Source organism: Neofelis nebulosa, chromosome 6 (assembly GCF_028018385.1).
Source record: "Neofelis nebulosa isolate mNeoNeb1 chromosome 6, mNeoNeb1.pri, whole genome shotgun sequence".
NCBI lineage: Eukaryota > Metazoa > Chordata > Mammalia > Carnivora > Felidae > Neofelis > Neofelis nebulosa.
In genome coordinates, this window is record NC_080787.1 from 109,973,986 (window position 1) to 109,994,973 (window position 20,988).

The 20,988-nt window shown below is 39.4% G+C and overlaps 1 protein-coding gene across 2 annotated transcripts in view; it reads left to right on the forward strand.

Annotated features, from left to right (window-relative positions):
• SLC35F1 (solute carrier family 35 member F1) overlaps nucleotides 1-20,988 on the forward strand; it is a 470,792-nt gene that overhangs the window by 63,681 nt on the left and 386,123 nt on the right. The gene's annotated exons all lie outside the window — the stretch shown is intronic.

A 20,988-nucleotide genomic window follows, 5' to 3' on the forward strand; every position in this document is an offset into this window, starting at 1 on the left:
CTCTTACGCTGGAGACGTAGTTTAGCAGAATTAGCGCATGGACTTGAGAGGCAGACTGTTTGGTTCAAAACCCAATTTCTTTATTTGTTGCATGATCCTAGCGAAATCACTTGAACTCTATGCGTTTGTTGCTTCATCTGTAAAATAGGGATATTCATAGGGCTTTTCTGAGATTTATTGAGCTGATCTAAATAATGTAGGTGAAACATCTCAGTGTGGCACATGGTACACACTGATGATGTTAGGTGTTTCTTGACATTCTAAGTTGTGGAGATGGGTGCAGTGATGTATTCTGTGCAGGAGGGGGAATTACAAGGGGTGGTGGTGGGAGACGAGGCAGCCTCACAGTTCTTTAATAGGGCTGTGTTTGGGAGTTGAGTGCTCTGCTCTTTTGAGCACCCTATTACAAAGCTGTTCTCCAGGTACTGGACTTATATAGGGGACTTCCATGTAACAAGGACCTTTTGACATCTCGTAACTAAACCTGACTTTGGAGTGGAGGCAAATTTCCCCAATGCTTAGGGTGGTTCTACAGCAAAGGGTTTTCCTTCTAGGTCCTAGTGTGTTATATCTGAGGGGAGAAAACAATTCTAGTTTCTGAAAATAGATATACCTTGCCATACCTGAGATGTAGGAAAAATAAGTGAAACATTTCTACATAAATTCATAGATCTAAAAATAGGACTCCAGTAAACAAACTCTTTGGCTAAATAATACATGGAATAAAAACAGAACTAGTAGGATAGCATTTGAAATTTCTCTTTTCTATGTATCGTTGAAAAATAATGCTGAGACAAACAAGAGGTTCTTAAGAGATATTATTAGAATATATTCAAAGCGCATACAATACCTGACATACAGAATTGAATAAATAATCATAAATTGAAATGATTTTTTTGATCACCTACTGTGTGTTAAACACTTTCTCAGAGCTGCCTCAGTTAATATCCTCATGGACCCGAGTGACATGTTATCATCGTTATTTTTGACGCATAAAGCTGAAGTTGTGAGTGATTTGCTTGAGGCTCTATATAGCTGATGATTGACTGGGCAGCATTCAAACCCAGGAATTTCTGACTCTGAATCCAGATGCTTTCTAGTATAATCTTATTGTCTTTCAAGGATAATTTAGTTCAGTCCAGTGGAAAATTAACTGAGCCCCTGTGGTGTGCAAGGCACCGAGGAGGGTACTGGGGATACAAGGCAGACAAGATAGGCATGCCCTCTGCCTTCGAGAAACTGACAGTGTAGATGGAAGGACAACCATTAGTAACCATTTGCTTCTCTCTTTATTTTTTCTTTTTTTTTAATTTTTTTTTAATGTTTATTTTATTATTTGAGAGACAGCATGAACGGGGGAGGGGCAGAGAGAGAGGGAGACACAGAATCGGAAGCAGGCTCCAGGCTCTGAGCCATCAGCCCAGAGCCCGACGCGGGGCTCGAACTCACGGACCGCGAGATCGTGACCTGAGCCGAAGTCGGACGCTTAACCGACTGAGCCACCCAGGCGCCCCTGCTTCTCTCTTTCTATCATGCACTTCTAGGTGTCTACCTTGAGTAGACATGTTGCTACCTTGAGTACAGTTTAGGCAGTTCATAAGGCACTGTGTTCTCTTAAGGATACTATTTTTCAGTGTCCTTATTTGTACAAATATGTACATCCCAAATTGTCACCTCCATTACCTAACATCCTAATATAGCCACTGGACATGCTAGTTTTCAGACTAGATTATGTACAGTATAGGCCCATCATCACCTTCAAAGTATAGGTTACTTTGAAGGATCAGTGGGAAAATTATAATTTAGTGAGTTATAATGTATTTCATGGTGAAACAAGACATGTGATAATATCTGCTTTCTGACTCCCAGTGTGATGCAGCTAAAGTTTCATGAAGTAGGTTTGTCCTGATGTTGTGGAGCTCACATAGAAAAGGGAGAGGGGCAGGAAAGCAATCCCCCTGCAGTATCTCCAAGGAAAGCGGATGGGTGTGAAGTATCTTTGTAGGGAAGAAAAGTTGTGTGACAGCTGATGCTTGGTGGGGAAGGGACAGATTAGTAGTACAGACATTTAGGAGACAAAAGTTAGGTGGCAGAGGAAATATGGGGGAGAATATGAGGCCTGATGGGGTGTTTTAGAGCTTATTTTAGGAAAGGTGGTATTATTTGTTTCTTACCTCTCCATAGATGTATGAAACTTGCATTCCTTTGAGTACCAGATTCTTCACACCTTAGATCTGCTTAAGGGCTCAGGAGGAGAAAGATGTGGGTCATGTGACACTCTGCTTCCGGTCACTCTTCTTTGCCTAACTTGGTACCACCTAAATCTAGTACAGCGTTACAACATCTGCTTATGGTCTACACATGAGAAAAAACAAAACAAAACAAAACAAATGGAAAGGGAGTTAAAAGGATAATTGGAATGTGTTTCATTTCTCTTAGGACTGTCAATTGCAAATTTCCTTTAGGTTTAGTGTGGTTTTTTTTTTCTTCTTCTTCTTTTTTTTCTTTCCTAAGTACTTGGGTGGCTGCTCATTTATAATGGAAAATCCTATAAAGAACTTCATGAAAAACTTGGAAATGAGACAACTGAATCTCGATGAATGGATAACTAAAGAATGTCTGGCAGATTCAATTATTCTGACAATGCTTTTACTCTGCTTTATCACTGAAGCTATTCAGAGAGCTGGGACACTTGCAGGCAGGACACCAAGACTCTGGTCATCTCCACAGGATGAGAACATTTAATAAAACCAAATGGAAAACTAGTGATCTCTTCCTTCCCCGCTGACACTCAGGCCATCTGGACAAAGGATTGATTAATAGAAGAGAGCCCAGCCTCAAGCTCTGGGGTTTGGTCCCATCTAGAAGGGAAGTGATTTCCAGGGCTTCTCAATCCTTGTCTGTGTCAGACCTCTTCATTCCCCACTGCTCCTCCTCTCTGTTGCCCTTTGTATTCAGTCAACACAAGGCACAGATACCGTGTTTCCTGAGGGACACCAGTGTCCCTTTTCTTGATTCCACTATGGGTCTTTTTAATCTAAATACTAGTTTAAAGTCTCGTGTCGGGTATACAGCATAATAAACACAAATTTAATCTTTCCCAGTAATCTACTGTAAAATGAGCAAGTTCTTTCCAGTACTGGACATATCTCATTTGCTTTAATTCTTATTCGACGCAACTAAATCAATAGCCCTTCTTTACATTTATGCCTCACTTGTAATACCTAGTCTTACAGATTATAGGTAAATATATGTGAAGGAAGATCTTGGCCAGTGTAAGATAAGGCAGTGATGGCAGAACACAACTTGCAAATGAAATAAATGCCTGTAGTGGCTGTTACTCAGGTGTGTGAGGACCTGTGTCTGATGATACTATTGAGGATGCTGTGGTTATGTTTCTAACATCTGGATGTTTACTGACACTTATATTATGGACTGAATCACTCAGTTTCCATCTAGAGGTTTGAGGTCCTTGATATATATTTCTTTAGAGTTCAGGATTAATCCATTGCCAGGCCAGCATGTAGCCACGGACGAGAGAGGTTAGACAGGCAGGGGCCTTACTTTCCCATCCCATCTACTGATCTCCATTCTTTGCCCCTGTGTATGGGTGAGGAAGCCGCACAGCTCATGAAATATTCCCCCAGCATTTCAATACAGAAAAACGGAGCCCAGATGTAATGTTTTTGTAAAACAATGAGAATTATTTATTTTTTTCTTTACTTACTAAAAGTCCCCATTGTTTCTGTAGATCTTTCAGCATGTTAATATTTTGAAATGACCCCCTCCTTGCTTTTTAAAAATGCAGGACCTTGAACACCATCACACACACAAACACACAAAAGGTTTTAAGATTCACTCGTCTTTGATACAAAACCGTGGGGTATCGTATAATCATCTGCTGGCTGGGAGAGCAGATGCTGCTCTCTTTCTCTGCAAACAAAGCTCAGATGAAAAGGGCAACAAAGCAAGGAAGATGTTAACGCCCACCACTCCTCTCCCACCGACAGGCCTGGACTTCCCTGAGGGCCTGCCAGCTCCCATTAGCTGTTCCACATTGGGCGTTCCTGAGTGATCAAAGAAAGGGTCTTCAGAGGATAATGTAAGGAAATTTTGACAAATGCAGATTAGCCGGGGCACTCTTTAACTGTATTTGGCGGCTCTGCCCACTTTTCATCATTCTGGAAAGCACTGATGTATACGTGGCGGGCACAAGCATGAGAGAGCCTGTGCTGGGGCCCCCGAGACACCTGGGCTCAAAACTGGGCTCCACCGTTTCCTGGCAATGTGATCTGGACAATATCTTAAACTCTCAGAGCCTCAGTTTCCTCTGCTGTGTTATGCTGATAAATTGGCTCTGGGGCATAGGTGGGGGGGAGGATGGAAAGAGGGAAAACCTCTGACTTGTAGCTTTTGCCAATTTCTGTGGCATAACTACTTCCACTAAGGCTATAGAAGGTATCAAGGGTTGTGGCTCAGAGTCTTGCACAACTTCTGAATATTTAATAATTGGTTTATTAACGAAATGATATCACTGCTGATCTGTAAAATGAGCATAACAGAATTTACCTCCTAGAGTTGTGGTAAAGATTAACGAGACAATGTATGCAAAGCTCTTAACACCCTAAATTCTGAAAAGTGGTAAATAGTTAGCAAATAATAACTATTTTCATTGTTTTTGGTTGCATATCACTTTTAGGAGGTCCTTGTGGTTTTAGGGAGTCTGTGATTCTAACCCTGGCCTTAGAATATCAAATATTGCAAAAATGCTATGATTTAAAACAAACATTCTAAGGATAAAATTAATCTTACCTTATTTTACATCTTAAAATAATTATGTGTACTACCTAACATTTTAGAGGGAAAAGAAGGATATTAAAACATGATTCTGATTCAGAACTTCCTCTCCTCCAGTTCACTCTCCGCTTGTGCCCTAACAAGCTTGGAGGTGAGGAGGGTTGGGCCCTCATCTCCTATTTACACACCTGTTCTTATGTCTTCTAGGTGAGCTCCTCCAGTGTCGAGTGCAAGGAGGCGATAGGGAGAGAGGGTGATGTTTTATCATGTAGCCGAGTGGGGCCCATGACCCCACGTTTGCTCTTTCTTTGGCTTGATGGGCTGATAGTCACAAGCCACTGGAGTTGTCCCCTTGTTTCCCTGAGGTGCAGGTTTAGGCTCTGGCTTGACCAGCTTCTCCCCACTCACTCCAGTCACCAGCTGCTTACCCCACAGCCTCTGTGCTGGGGTGCCAGCAATATGGTGCAAGACAGGCAGCCTCCAATACAGGTCACGCAACCCACAGACAGTCCACAAGGTCTTGTTGCGCCAGATGCTGGGAGCAAACTGTAAGCCCCCGTACAAGCCTTTGCCATCTCTCTCCTGTTCTCATAAACTCTGCTCAGATAGGCAGAAATAGGCAAGGCTGCTTGCCAGAGCAGAAATCCAACTGGGGAACCAAATATTGGTTTCCAGTCTTGGGTATAACCATCTTTTTGAATGCATCTCCTGGTTTGTATTTTGTTTTTAATTTATTTATTTTGAGAAAGAGCATGTGCACACACACAGGAGAGGAGCAGAGAGAGAGAGAGAGAGAGAGAGAGGGAGAGAATCCCAAGCAGGTTCCAAACTGCCAGTGCAGAGCCTAACACGGGCTCAAACTCACAAACCATGAGATCATGACCTGAGCTGAAGTCAGATGCCTGAGCCACCCAGGCGGCCCAGCCTTCCTACTTCTATTAGAGAAGCAGCCTTCCCCGTCCCTGTTGCCCGCCCCCCCCCCCCCCGCTCCCCGCCGTGGGATCCTCCACCATGAACCCTGCTGTCTGCACTCAGCTCCAGCCTCCTATTATTCCCTTCCCACAGTTGGGGTTTAGATGATGTGTAGGTATAGTAGTTTGCTACGGCTGCCATAATGAAATCCCATAGACTGGGTGGCTTAAATAATAAAAATTTATTTTCTTAAATTCTGGAGGATGGAACTCTGAGATCAGGTGTCAGCAGGTTGGGTTTCTTCTTCCAGATTTCCTCACCAACCATATTGGATTACAGCCTACCCCAATGACCTCACTTTAATTCAATTACCTCTTTATAGGTCCTATCTCCAAACACAGTGACATTCTGAGGTATTAGGAGTTAGGACTTCAACACAGGAATTCTGAGGAGACACAATCCAGCCCATAACAGTAGGGTGAGGTGGTTTCTGCTGGCCCCAGGTGTCACTGATGCTTCTCTTTAGAAAATTAATATTTCTGGTTTGTTTCAGCTTGGAGATGTTTTAGATTCTGAGAAGACAGGAAGAAGCCCACTTAAAATTTTATTCATTGGAAATACAAATAGTTAATGCTGAATATTTTTGAGGATTTCACTTTGCTCACATCATCCAAATAGCTGAACATATGAAATGTACAAGATAAGAAATCACTAGAGCACATGGCAGAACGAGCTGAAGAAAATGGAAGGAAAAGCTATGAAACATAGGAAAAGAACTGGAAAAAGGGATGGAAAGTGTCAGAAATAATTGAAAATATCAAAAGTCTCTTTTGAGACCACAGAAGAAAACCTAGAGTGTATTTCTACAAAGCGTTCTACAGGAATAAGCAGGATGGTGCGATCAAAACTCCACTGAAGAGACTGCATTATGAATTTAAATAATCACCATAAATGCTGCTGTTATTGTCTGTCAATAACTTGGAAGTTAGTAGATTATTTCTACTGACACTTCTCATCCATTTTATGGTTTATTTAGCTATTGCTTTGGCTTTTATGGGGGACTCTTAACACCTCAAGATAATGTTTGTTGAATTTGACAAATCAACACATTATGCCACTGTTTACTCTTGTCTCCCAAACTAATTGATGGGTTTTCAGGAATTTCTGAGTGTTAATGACTGTTAATGTTCGTTTAAATAAACAAGACACTGAGAGCAGAAAGATGAGCCAGGCAATCTTATGCGATGAGTACAGTAATGAAAGTTAGCTCAATAAATCTGCTCCTGGATGGATGCTGGTACCGAAAGTTTAGTTGCCTTAAGCTCATGCAAAGAAAAGAGCTAAGGGTAGTTGAGGGGAGCCCTTTCAACCCAATATGAACAAAATTTTAAAAATCAATATTTGTATTTCAAAACCTTTTATTTTTCATTCTTTAAATTCTTAGTTATCATGATAGACAAATGGATGTGTATGTGTCTGTGCGTATGTGCATGTGTGTAAGAGAAATAATGAAATATTATAAAGAAGGAAGATGTTAAATATCCTCCCAGAGTACTATTTTATTTCTTTTCTGAAATAACTGGCAGAGAGATTAACATACATTTTGGCAGTCATTCAATATCATGTGTTTGTTTGAATTGCACTTGGGTTCTCCACCCTAGTGGACCTTTCTTGTTTGCTTAGAGTACAACAGAAATGCATTTGTGTGTGCATGTACTTCAGACAGGACCCGTTCACTCTTTCATGCCTCCTCTAAATCATATTCCTATTTTCCTAAGGAAAATGAGGACCTTGTTTTAATTCGTAAAAATAAGAAGTCTCTCCCAATTAGCTGATGTTGGCTTTCTCCCTAAGAATAGTCTTTTGTAGTAGGGCTGAATTTTATCCATTATTTGTCTGAAAATACGTTATATTATTTGGTAGTACTGGGAATCATAAAATTTTAGGTAAAATTAAGTGAAAAGAGTGTCATCATTAAGATCACTTTTGGGTTAATCCAAAAGTAACAGTGAGGGATAGAAAAGAAATTGGAGAGCAGTAAAAACATGCTGGAAAGAAGATTTGGGGATGCCAAAACTGCAAATATTTCATTTCAACTACCTTAAGGAAAATTATGTAACAAAATAACTAGTGAAGTACATATTGCTTATTTTTGTAAATCTAGTGAGATTTGGATTGGCAGTGGTAAACCAGAAATCTAATATTTGCCTTTCTAAAAGACTTTTGAAAAATGTGGCCCACAGTCTACTTGATCAGAAACATCTAAACACTCGCTAAACCTACTATTCCTGGTCTCCTGAGATTCTGATTCTGTTTGGCGACATTCAAAGGCCTGAATTTGTAGAGGGCTCTCCAGATGGCTCTGATGCACATAGAAGTTTGAGAACAACTGTTTGGGGAAATAACTCTGCTCACAGACAATTTATTCTGGCAGCACTGATGCCTGCTTGTCTATTCATCTCTTTTTCCCTTCATTCTGTTGTACAATGAGTATAAGCCCACCAACTACCCATTTTCCTCCAGAGAGGGATTAGGTGAGAAGCCTTTTATATGGAGAAGCTTGTGTAGTCCAGGAATGTTTTTTATTGACTAAAAGTGATTTCATAATTTCAGTACAAGAGTATCTCTTTCATGAGTCTCTTAGTGTCAGATGGATGTATTTCAGCTGACATAAACAGAGAAAGACAGTCTTTCTGAAGTGAGAAACAGGTACTTTCATTATAAAACATGTTCATACTTTCACAATAAATTTCTCTGTAATATAGTTCAAAATTTTCACCTGTAGGACGAAATAACTTTGTTTAAACAAAACCGTATTCTTTATGTCCTTATTTTGTGAAAGGACAAACTGAAACATGAAGATACCCAGAAAATTTGCCCTGTTTGTGATCAAAATTCCAGCGACATGGTTAATCTTGTAAAAAAGAAAACATTTATATCTTTTTCTTTTTGCTGATTCATGAAAGTAATATATAGCCTTTGTGGAACTTTTGAACTATAACAAAAAGTATAAAAATTAAATCATCTTCAATTTCAAAATTCAGAGGAAAACATTTCTAACTTTTTGGTATATTTTTCTCATTTTCACAATGCATGTAACTGTTAATATTGTGTGCATAAATCTGTAGGCAATCCTGATCATTCTTTTAGGATAGATTCCTGGACGTGAAACTCCTGCCAAAAGAGACATTTTTAGGACTTTGGATACTGATTGCTAAATTGCTTCACAGAAAAGTTGAGCTAATTGGTATTCTAACAGTTAAAAGGATAATCAGGCTTCACGGCTTCAAATCGTTGTCTTTTTTTTTTTTTTTTACCTTGTAAGAACACTTTACATGTTTAGCAAGTTCATGAATCTTTAGTGATTCTGTCTGAATTTTGTGCTGTATGCTTACTCTTTGAAGCTGAAGTTAGTGTAAGCAGTGGATTGAATGAGTAGTATATTGGACAATGTCTTCTGTCTTGCTAGTGACTCTGCTAACTCCAGTGTCTAAAGTTGAACCTGTATGATGCCCTGTCTCTAAAATGCTGTTTCTGTCAGGAGGTCTCCTGACTGTAATGATGGAAGGAACTAGCATGTGACAGCTCTTTGAGGTGCCAGGTATAGCCTCATTGCCCTTCACAACAGGTCATAAAGTACCTTCTTTCACGACACCACCCTCTTATAACAGTCTAGAGTATAACAGACATGTATGACCTTAAATTTGTGTATGAACTTTTTCAGTAGTGTTCTGTAGGTCAGTCTTTTTTTCCTCTAGGTTTTCCTTGTCAACAGCTTGAGGACAAGAGAGCTTGACCACAACCTATAATTCTAGCTGGCATCCACGGCTGGACCACCTATACCTAGATCCTCAGTGTGGAATTAGGGACACTTCGGGTTTTCTTCTCATACAAATATCCAGATGTCATGATTTCCTAAATTTACACATGTTATGATGGATGTCAAAACTGTGGAATTAAAACAAAATGCAGTAATGTGAGAGAGATAGGCTGATGTATTAGTCTGCCAGGGCAGCCATAACAAAATACCACAGACTGGGTGGCTTAAATAACAGAAATTTATTTTCTTGTAGTTCTGGAGGCTAGAAGTTCAAGACCAAGGTTCTGGAAGGTTTGATATCTTCTCCTTGGTTTGCAGATGGCTGCCTCCTGGGAATGTCTTCACAGGGTCTTTTCTTTATGCGTGTACATCCTTGTTTTCTCTCTTTTTGTAAGGTCATACTGGGTTAGGGCCACCTCGCATATGACATCATTTAACTTGACTTACCTCTTTAAAAGACCTATCTCCAAATACAGTTAGATTCTCAGGTGTCCTGAGGGTTAAGACTCTAACATGTGAACTTTGGGGGTGGGGAAAGACACAATTCAGTTCATAACAGCTGATGGATGTATGTATGTAAGTATCTAACATTGGATATCACTGAATGTGCAGACATTATTTTATTCAGAGATGGTTTGCTGATGGTATATTGTCTGGCCTCTCTCCACATTTCAAAGTCAAGGCTTGTTTTATAGAAACTATGGTTTAGGATTAGTGGCCATTTCTTCACAACGTTTATAAATGTGAACAAGTTAAGGATGACCGAAAGTTTCAATCAATCTACGAAATCCAGGAATAAATGGTAAACTTGAAGTGATGATTTCTTCCGGCTCTAATAAGATAAACTGACTCCAGCAAATCTTGATGTCGCTTTGGATTTTACTCTGTTATGTGCAGCTGGTTTGTGTATCCAGTTGTAAGACCTTGCTGGATGTTCCAGTTATACCGTGGAGGTTATGTGCACCGATTCTGCTAGTTTAAATCCTGGCTCTGTCACTATCAGATCTAGAACCTTGAACAAAGTGCTTAATCTCTCCACATCCCAGTTTCCTCATCTGTAAAAATAGGAATAATAATAATACATAGAGCCCTTATTAGGAGTAAGTTAGTTATGCCAATAAGCTCTTGGAACTGTGTCTAGCACATGTATGTACTTAATGAATGTTAAGTCTTACTATTTAGAAGCAGCCACATATTTTTTTTTTCAGGCTGTTAGGATATCATTTTATTCACCCAGACTAGCAATTTACCAAACATAGTTGTATTTGCACATGACACATTGTGATACTGGGATTTATAATTAGAAATATTATAAATTAAATATCTGACACAGAGCTCCTAAAAACCCTGGAATTTCCTAAGTGAAGAAAGTGATAAAGGTGTCTCTTGTAATGTTAATGAAGTGACTTTTGAACACACCTAAGGTTAGTCACCATGTGGTTAGAGGGCTGGAACTTTCAGTCTCCCACCCCAACAATGGGGAAGGTGAGAGGGGCTGGAGGTTGGGTTCAATCACCAGTGGCTAGTGAGTTAATCAGTCATGGCTAATGAGTTAATCAATCATGCCTTTTATGGAAGGCTCCATGAAAACCTCAAAAGATGGGTTTGGAGAGCTCTGCTTTGGTGAATGTGTGGGCAGTCAGCGAGAGTGACACTCCGAGAGCTGGAAGCTCTGTATCTTTCCCCATATCTTGCCCTATGCAGCTCTTCCATTGGGCTGTTCCTGACTTATATCCTTTTATAACAAACCAGTAATCTAGTAAGAAAAATGTTTCTCTGAGTTCTGTGAGCTGCTCTAGCAAATTAAGCAAACCCAAGGACGAGATCGTAGAAACCTCTCTGATTTATAGCCAGCTGGTCAGAAGAATAGATAATAACCTGAACTTGTGACTGATGTCTGAAGTGTGTGCATGTGTATGGTGGAGGGCAGTCTTGTAGCACTGAGCCCTTAACCTGTGGAATCTGATGCTGTCTCTAGGTAGGTTAGTGTCAGAATTGAGTTGAATTATTGGACACCCTGCTGGTGTCAGAGTATTGCTTAGTTGTTATGTGTGGGGACTCCCCCCAACCCCTAGTGCACATTGGAATTGGCCTCAGAACACCAAAAACATAGGTACTCAGTAAATTTGTACTGAATGGATGCATGCGTGATATTTGAAAATTTCTTATTCCTTAGTTCTGCAGTAGGTGAAATTTAATTTGGATTCTGAGTAGCATAAAGTCAAACAAAAATGACTTTCAACTCTGTAGCTTTGATTGTGAAAATCCAAAAAGATGTTCAACATTAATATAACTTTTTAATGCTGAAGCAAAACAAAGGTCTTTGACAGCTGTTCTCAAGAATTTTGGTCTAAGACTTTATACTTTTTAAAATTATTGAGGACCCAAAGAGCTTTTGCTTATGTGTACTGTATCATATTTATCATATTAGAAATTCATAATATTTATGTATTGTCCGAAATAACAAAAACAAGCCCATTGTGGGTTGGTATAAATAGCATATTTTTATGGAAAATAGCTGTAGCTTCCAAAAGAAACAAAAATTCGGTGAGTACAGTGGTGTTGCCTGACATGCTTACAAATCTCTTTCATGTCTGGCTTAATAGAAGACAGGTAGATTCACATACCTGCTTCTGCATCATTCTGTTGCAACATTTGTGCTGGGTACTTTTAAGAGACTGAGAATGAAAAAGGCAAATAATGTTTTAGTGTGATTCTGAAAATACGTTTGACCGGGTGGACCTCCTGAAAGGATCGTAGGGGCTCCCAAAAGCCCCAGTCCACACTCCGAGGTTACTTGACAAAACCAGAAAGTTTGATTAGTGTTAACTACATTATAAGTGCCTTTCTTGAATTTAGAGCCCTCTGATTGGGAATGTCAGTTAAGCTTTGATCTGGGATTGGCAGGTAGCATCCCAGGAAAAGTCTGGCGGTGTTGTTGAAGTACAGGTATAGGATCTAGAGTCTTGAGAAATTCTTTTCATTTTAATATGATCTTCCCCTTTGATGTGATAGAACTAATTGCGTATCTCAGTCTGTCAGCCAGATGTGATAGTTCTTTAGTAAGACTGCAATAAATAATTCCCAGATTAGAGTGATGGGAAATGTTCTCTTTTCTAGTACATGGTATCATTTCAATGTAAAGGGGAATGTATTCTGTCCTACAGATGCTTTGTTCTGTGCTGAGCATGTCATAGCTCCTAGGCTAAGTGGTCTCTAATTTGATTGTGTTCCAGCCTAATAAATTGTTTTTAACATGTTTATTTTTAGAGCAATGATTTATTGCTCTTTAAATTAAGAATTTACAAAAGCGACTATCTTCTCTCACTTCAGAAGGGCTTGACTCCTTCTTGGGAAATTCTTACATGTGAGCACAATTGAGTGTATTTGCCCCAAAAGAGATTCTCATGTGCTGCTGTGTGATGATCCTCACAAGCAGTGGCAACAGTACAGGAGAACATTCCAGTTGCTTCTCATGAATTTTAAGACAAGCTAACTCTCTGTTGAATGTCAGGCACTTTTCTATACAAATGCATTGCATGTTGAAAGCCTAAATAATCGGGAATTCTGGGATTTTACTCTGAGAAGTGTGGTATCTGTCTAGTAAGCACAATTGTGTGTTTTCTCCTATGGTAAATAATATACTGAAATCTTTTTCAGCTCCAAATATATATTTTTTAAAATTTCATCCCATGCTCACAAGAGGGCGCTAATTTGTATTCATGCCTAAAGTGGTATCGGAATAAATTTCCTTAAATCTCTTATGGTCAAACTGGAGAAACCTTGGCCACAAGAAAACTGCTAATTGGCTTCCTTTTCTTTTAGCAGAATAATTTGAAATTTTACAAATCTTAGGTTGAAAAAAATGCGACATATCGCATACTTGTCAGATAGATGGCAAACCCAGTTTTGAGGGGAAAATTGATTTAGGGAGTAAAGATTCTGTTTTTTGTTCAGTTTAATTCTTGTTAATTTTTAATTGGATTCTTGACATGACAATAAATAAAAGAGTATCAGGACTTACAGCAATCAATAAATATAAACCTATAAATACAAGTATTTAATAAATACCAGGGTGTATGGGTCCAAGCATTGTTCATATCCTTGGATTAATCCATATTTCTGCTTTCCTTGTTATAGTAAAACAAAGCTTTTTACCTAAAGCTAGTTCTCGTTTTTCCCCTGATTGCCAAAGAAGTACATATTTATTGTAGAAACCTCAGAAAATATAAGAAAGAAATTTAAAAGGAAACAAGAATTACTCATAATCTCATAACATGATTAATCATAGTTGATATTTTGGTTTATTTCCTTCTACTCTTTTTATGTATATAAAAGTGTGATAATACTATGTATAGATATATAAATTTAGTTTTGTGTGCTACTTTGAAAAACTTAATGTTGTATAAGTTATTTTCAAGGATCATTTAAATTGTTTTAGATGCACTTTTAATGACTGTCAAGTATTCCATTGTAATTATCCTATTAATAAAAATTTATATGCTTTATTATTTTTTTACCAAGAATAATAGTGTGATGTTTGTATTCATAAATAAATCTTTGATAATATATCTGATGATTCCTGTAGGAATCTTACAGATTCCTACAAATGTAATTCCTAGGTAGAAGAATATGATCATTTTTAAGGTCTTTGACATATACTGCTACATTATTTTCTAGAAAGGTTTTTTTACCAATTTCTACAATAGGAGAGTACCTGATGTTCACAAAGTACCCTCATTAATGTTGAATATTTAATTAAAAAATAATAGCTAATTTGATAGGTGAAAATGTTAGCTAATTGTTGATCTAATTAGGATTTCCTTGTCAAGCTAGAGAAGTTAACTGTTTTCTGTTTTCATTAGCATTTTTCTTTTTTTTTCCTGGGAATTATCTTTTCATGTCTTTTGTCCATTTTTCTACATGGTATATAAGATTCTCTTATCTTCATCTGCTATATTTGGAGTACTCCCTAGTTTGTACTTTGAATTGCTTATGGCTATACATGCGCGCGCACACACACACACACACACACACACACACACAGGAGCAGTTTTACAGGTTTTATCTATGTAAATCTTCTGAATACTTGTGTGGTGTCTGTCACTGATTTTTCTTTTAATGTGTAGAATATTCAGATAATTCTTTATTAAAATATTTTCTTATGATAGGGACAGGTTTTCAGAGGCTCTCTATTATATTTTAGCTTCATTTAGTAAAAGATTTACAGGAGAAATAAGCAGTTGAAATAATAAATATTGAGAAGGAAAAATAACACCTAATGTTATGTTAATTTGGGAATTATGTTAATTTTACCTGAATTTTAGAAAGATTTTGCTCCATATTACACTATAGTCTTCTGGTAGGCATTTACTACAGTCTTCCCCATTTTTCTTGCATTATACGAATGATTGCAATCAAGGTGCTTTTCGAAAAATTATTTTTATTTCTTTTATTGATCTATTTCCGAGTTAGTTAACATATAGTGTAGTATTGGTTTCAGGAGTAGAATTTAGTGATTCATCACTTACATATCCCACCCAGTGCTCATCCCAACAAGTGCCCTCCATAATGCCTATCACCCATTTAGCCCATCCCCCCACCCAGTTTCCCTCCAGCAACCCTCAGTTTATTCTCTGTATTTAAGAGTCTCTTATGGTTTGCTTCCCTCCCTATTTTTATCTTATTTTTCCTTCCTTTCCCCTAGGTTCATCTGTTTTCCTTTTTTTTTTAGTTAAAAAATTTTTTTAAAATGTGTATTTATTTTTTTTTTAATTTTTTTTCAATGTTTTTTATTTATTTTTGGGACAGAGAGAGACAGAGCATGAACGGGGGAGGGGCAGAGAGAGAGGGAGACACAGAATCGGAAACAGGCTCCAGGCTCCGAGCCATCAGCCCAGAGCCTGACGCAGGGCTCGAACTCACGGACCGCGAGATCGTGACCTGGCTGAAGTCGGATGCTTAACCGACTGCGCCACCCAGGCGCCCCTAAATGTGTATTTATTTTTGAGAGAGAGAGAGAGAGAGAGAGAGAGCGAGCATGTGTGGGAGGGGTGGAGAAACGGAGACATAGACTCTGAAACAGGCTCCAGGCTCTGAGCTGTCAGCACAGAGCCCAACGTGGGCTCAAACCTACAAACCATGAGATCATGACCTGAGCCAAATTTAGACGTTCAACCAACTGGGCCACCCAGGAGCCCCCCATCTGTTTTGTTTCTTAAGTTCCACATATGAGTGAAATCATATGATATTTATCTTTTTGACTGACTTTCTTCGCTTAGCATAATACACTGTAATTCCACCCACATTGTTGCAAATGGCAAGATCTCATTCTTTTTGATTGCTGAGTAATATTCCAGTGTGTGTGTGTGTGTGTATACTACAGCTTCTTTATCCATTCATCACTTGATGGACATTTAGTCTCTTTCCATAATTTGGCTCTTGTTGATAGCATTGCTATAAACATTGGGGTGCATGTGCCCCTTTGAATCAGCATTTTTGTATCCTTCAGATAAATACCTAGTAATGCAATTGCTGGGTCATAGGGTAGTTCTATTTTTATTTTTTGAGGAACCTCCATACTGTTTTCCAGAGTGGCTGCACCAGTTTGCATTCCCACCAATAGTGCAAAAGAGTTCAACATCTATTGTTTCCTGAGTTGTTAATTTTAGCCATTTTGGCAGGTGTGAGGTGGTATCTCATTGTGGTTTTGATTTGTATTTCCCCGATGATGAGGGATGCTGAGCATCTTTTTTTCTGTCTGTTAGCCATCTGGATGTCTTCTTTGGTGTCTGTTCATGTCTTCTGCCCATTTCTTCACTGGATTATTTGTTTATTTGGGTGTTGAGTTTGGTAAGTTCTTTATAGATTTTGGATACTACCTTTATCTCATATGTCATTTGAAAATATCTTCTTGCATTCCATCAGTTGCCTTTTAGTTTTGCTGATTGTTTCCCTTGCTATGCAGAAGCTTTTTATCTTGAAGAGGTCCCAGTAGTTCATTTTTGCTTTTGTTTCCCTTGCCTCTGGAGACATGTCTAGTAAGAAGTTGCTATGACCCAGGTCAAAGAGGTTGCTGCCTGTTTTCTCCTGTAGGATTTTGATGGTTTCCTGCCTCACATTTAGGTCTTTCATCTATTTTGAATTTATTTTTGTGTATGGTGTAAGAAAGTGGCCCATTTTCATTCTTCTGCATGTTGTGGTCCAGTTTTCCCAGCACCATTTGCTGAACAGACCCATTGTATATTCTTTCCTGCTTTGTTGAAGATTAGGTATCCATACATTTGTGAGTCCATTTCTGGGTTCTCTATTCTGTTCTATTGATCGAAGTGTCTCTTTTTGTGCCAGTACCATACTGTCTTGATGACTACAGCTTTGTAATACAGCTTGAAGCCCAGAAAATCAAGGTACTTTTAAATTTCATAGCTTCTCTGTAAAGTGTTGGTTACATCTTCTAAAGGTGTTGAGTCACCTGTAGCTTTAGTGATGTTACTTGACTCTAATATTTTTGTTGTTTACTGATGCACAGTGCCTGGAACATAGTAAGTGCTTGGAGGTGTTTGTTGAGTGAATGAATAAATGAATGACCTAGTATTTTTTTTACTTTTTTAGAGTAAATTAATTGTCTTATCTCTTTAGGTGTACTTACTTAGACTGAACTTTGATTTTTTTTGTTCTATTGGGCTTATCGTCTCTTCTCCAAGCATTAAAGAGGTGCCTCATTTTCTCATGCTTTAGAAGTAGCAGATAACAGACATGAGGATCTAATCCTCTTTGGTTCTATTTCCAAGAAATGCGCCGATGGAAAATGAGTCCATTCCTCTCTCACTCTCTGTCTGTCTGTCCTTCCCTCCAATTTGCCAAGAGAACCAATCTTGCCAGATGACCATATGTTGGGTATGTCACGGAATTCAGCTTTGATTTCCCACGTTACTTAGGGTTTCTCTTCAGGCTGGACTAGTCGCCCCTTCCATCCTCATCACCATGAGCAGCAAGCCCTGACAACAATCTGAACTTCTCCCCTCCCAGGATTCTGTTCCCAGCCACTTTCCTTTGTCTCCCAGCTCTGTTCAGACCTCAGTTGTCTCTCCTTGGGTAGAACCTGTGGCAACCTGGCAAGACAGCCCGCGTCCATGCTTTTAGGAGAGTTCTTCTCCTATGACAACGTAATACTCTTCTCTCCTCTAGGAACCCACTTCATTTGGATGTTATGAATCTGGTTGTCCATTCTTATTCTCTCAGTTAAGGCCGTGTTTCCCACTAAGGCTTCATTTCCCTCCTTTAGGGTTTCCAGGTTTAGAAAACAAAATATAAGATGCCCTGTTACATTTGAATTTCAGACAAACAAAGACTATTGTTTTTCTGTATAAGTATGTTCCATGCAATATTTAGGATATACTTATACTCCAAAATGGATAAAATGGGTGCCCTGTATTTTATCTGGCAATCCTGCCCTCATCCTGTGGCTCATTTCATAGCTCCTCTTAACTTTCTTTCTGGGGTCAGCTGGAACTCTGCCCCACTCACCACACCTCCTGTTTGAACTCCTCTCAATCAGGTCCCCATCCCGGCTTGGCTTGACCTCTTCCCTGAGCACCTGGTGTTATTAATTCTTCTACATAATTGCACACATTTTTTTCCAGTTTACTTTGTGTTATTGTCTGACTCACTTATACATTAGTTGAGGCTGTTGTGGTTGGGCTAGATGGAAAGCCACCTGAGAGCAGAAGAAGCCCCACTCACTCATGCCTGAAACTCACTCCTGCCTTAGCATCACTTCCCTTGTCAAAGGGCTTCAGCCGTTTCCAATTCCAAAAGCTGTCAGTAGAACCAAGACTCAGGTTGGTAAGCTCTTCACTGTACAGCCCATACAAGGCACAACCCTCCATTACCCTATTAGAAGATTTCCTTATGAGGCAGGTGTTAGTTTCTGGTCCCTTGAAAACTGTTAAGAAGATTTTATTGGGTGTGCAAAGCAGATAGCAGCAGATGCAACTTAAGGAATGTTTTTTCCTTCAGTGCTTTCCTTCTTTCTAACAGGAGTCGATTTCAGATGTGTTCATTTCATCTATCTGCATCTAGAAACTATTAATAGCCCTTTTTCTTTCACTAACACAGCTTGTTCTCTAGCAATCAGCATACTGGTGTGTTCCCGATCCTGCTGTGTCCTGCCTTTACACCAAAAAGAGAAAATCTGGCTTAAATTACTCTTTTTGAAGCACAAAGGCATTAAAATTCTATTATTATTTCTTTTCTTCTCTTAGGCTCTTAGTGCAAGGTCACATACAAGGGTCTGTGGTAGAACATAAGAGCATCCAGTTCTGTTTCCGCAGGCACGTGCTGCGTGATCATCATTTTGTGGTCCTTTAACTTGTATCCAGTGGATCCAGCTGATGTGGTTTCCAGCATTGGAACCTTTTGTTTCCCAGCATGATGGGATGATGGAGCTTTTCGTACATCTCGGCAGGAACATTTGATTCATGTTTCTCTTAGCTCTGGCAGCAAAAATTACTTCTTAGGACTTTTTTCCTTTACAGCGGTACCAAGTTGCTGTTAGCACAGCTCTGAAACTTTTTCTATCCCTGTGCTGACATTGGGGCTTCAGAGTCTTTTTCACTTTCCCGATGGGTTTCTGTTTGCGCGTGCACACAGCAGCTATGGGGCCAGTTGCCTTGCACATTTGTCCAAGCCTCACATGTGCAATTGCAGTGGCAAGGCAGTGTCTCTCTATAACGCACTATCACCATCTTTGTTGATTTTAAAACAACCTGTGAGGAAAGCTTCAGGAACCTGCATGACTAAACCTCACCACCAAGGTGCAGGTGGTCAGCTGTGCTTAGCCCCCTGCTAAGTCTGGGATTCTTGGAGATGCAACATTAAAGAAATATGGAAGATGATGGGGGTTGCAGGCGCCTTAAATATTAGGAAAGACTAATAATTAGGAGTGTCTGTTTATTCCCACTTCTTGAGACTCTAATGACCTTGTAAATTACAAGAACTGTGTTGAATATTTGGTTCTAATGTTGTATATGTTGAGGTGTCCTACTAATTCAACAATTATGTACATCTCAGTGGAGGATATTACATTTTCTAGGAATATCACAAATGAAATTCAGGAGAAAGGAAAAGTGGAACAGAAAGGAGTTTCTGTTTTCATTCATTGACTGATCAGACAATTGTTGAGTACATTCTCTGCCCCGCACTGTGTTGGTTGTTTTCCCTCTAGCTTTAGGGACCTCAGGGTTTATAAAGGAGATACACACGAAGGAAAACAATCAGAGTACATTGTAGTAAAGGCTGACTAGAAATATTTACAGAGTATCAAGTAAGTACAAGAGTCAGTGTAAAAGAATAACTTAATGATGCATGGATACCATTTGGTTTTTCAAAGTTGGTGACATTTGAGTTAAACATTGATGGAAGTAGGGATTTCAGCAGTCCTAGAGAGCATCCAAGGTAGCAGGAGGGATGTTAATGAAGATACAGGGGCAGATGAGGTGTTTAGAGTTATCCCACGGCAACAGGAAAGCCTAGATGGTTGAGGCAACAAGACAGTGATAAAGGGACATCGTCAGTTCTGAATTATGGAAACAAGCTCAGAATGTGGGAAGACTAGTTTTGGCTATGATAAAAGCACACCATAGAGGCAGTGGCAGTGGGAAAGGAGAGGGAGAGGTAAATTTGAGATAGCTTTCGTTGAGAGGAAGAGGAGGAGATCCCTTAGTTCAGTGTAGCCAGATGTTTTGAGTTGCGATCAAACAAGTTCGGAAACTGAGGATGAGAAGGAGGTTTGGGAGAAGGGGAAAGAAGTGTAATCATTATATTTGGCCATGTTGGGTTAACGATGGAAACATCCAGATGGAGATATTGGAAATACCAATCTGGAGTGCAGGAGAGAAGTATATTACTTTAATAATTCAAAATTCACAAAAGAAATAGGACATTTTGGTATAGGAAATAGTGCAGCTCAAGGCAACCTGTCAGCTATGACTTGCTGTAGATATAGGTATGGTCAAACAAACACAAGTGAGGGTTGGAGCTGTGGTACCAGAAGACACCTGCCAGGAAGAATGAAACGTATAAAACTGAAATCAGAATCCCTTGAACACTAAAGGTGGGGAGGAGAATAAGAGAAAGACTGCAGGAAAGGCTGACTGGGGGGTTCCCATCTGGGGTGGTAATGGTACATGAAGGGGGATGTGAGGGAGGAGACGTGTGAGAGGGCTGGAAGTCGACAGCTAGAGTCAAAGGTCATGAGGGAACTAATCAGTTTACAGTTCTTATTGGAACATTGGCATTAAGCTGTTCAGTTGCCTCCATATGGTCCATTCCCAGGCATCACCAGCAGACTTCTGGGTCTATGTAGGGGGGCTGAAATGGGTGGGCTACTAGTTTTACTTAGCAGTGATGAAAAGGAAAACAGGCTACCTGAGGAGGAGTATGTATGGTTAATGGCTCAT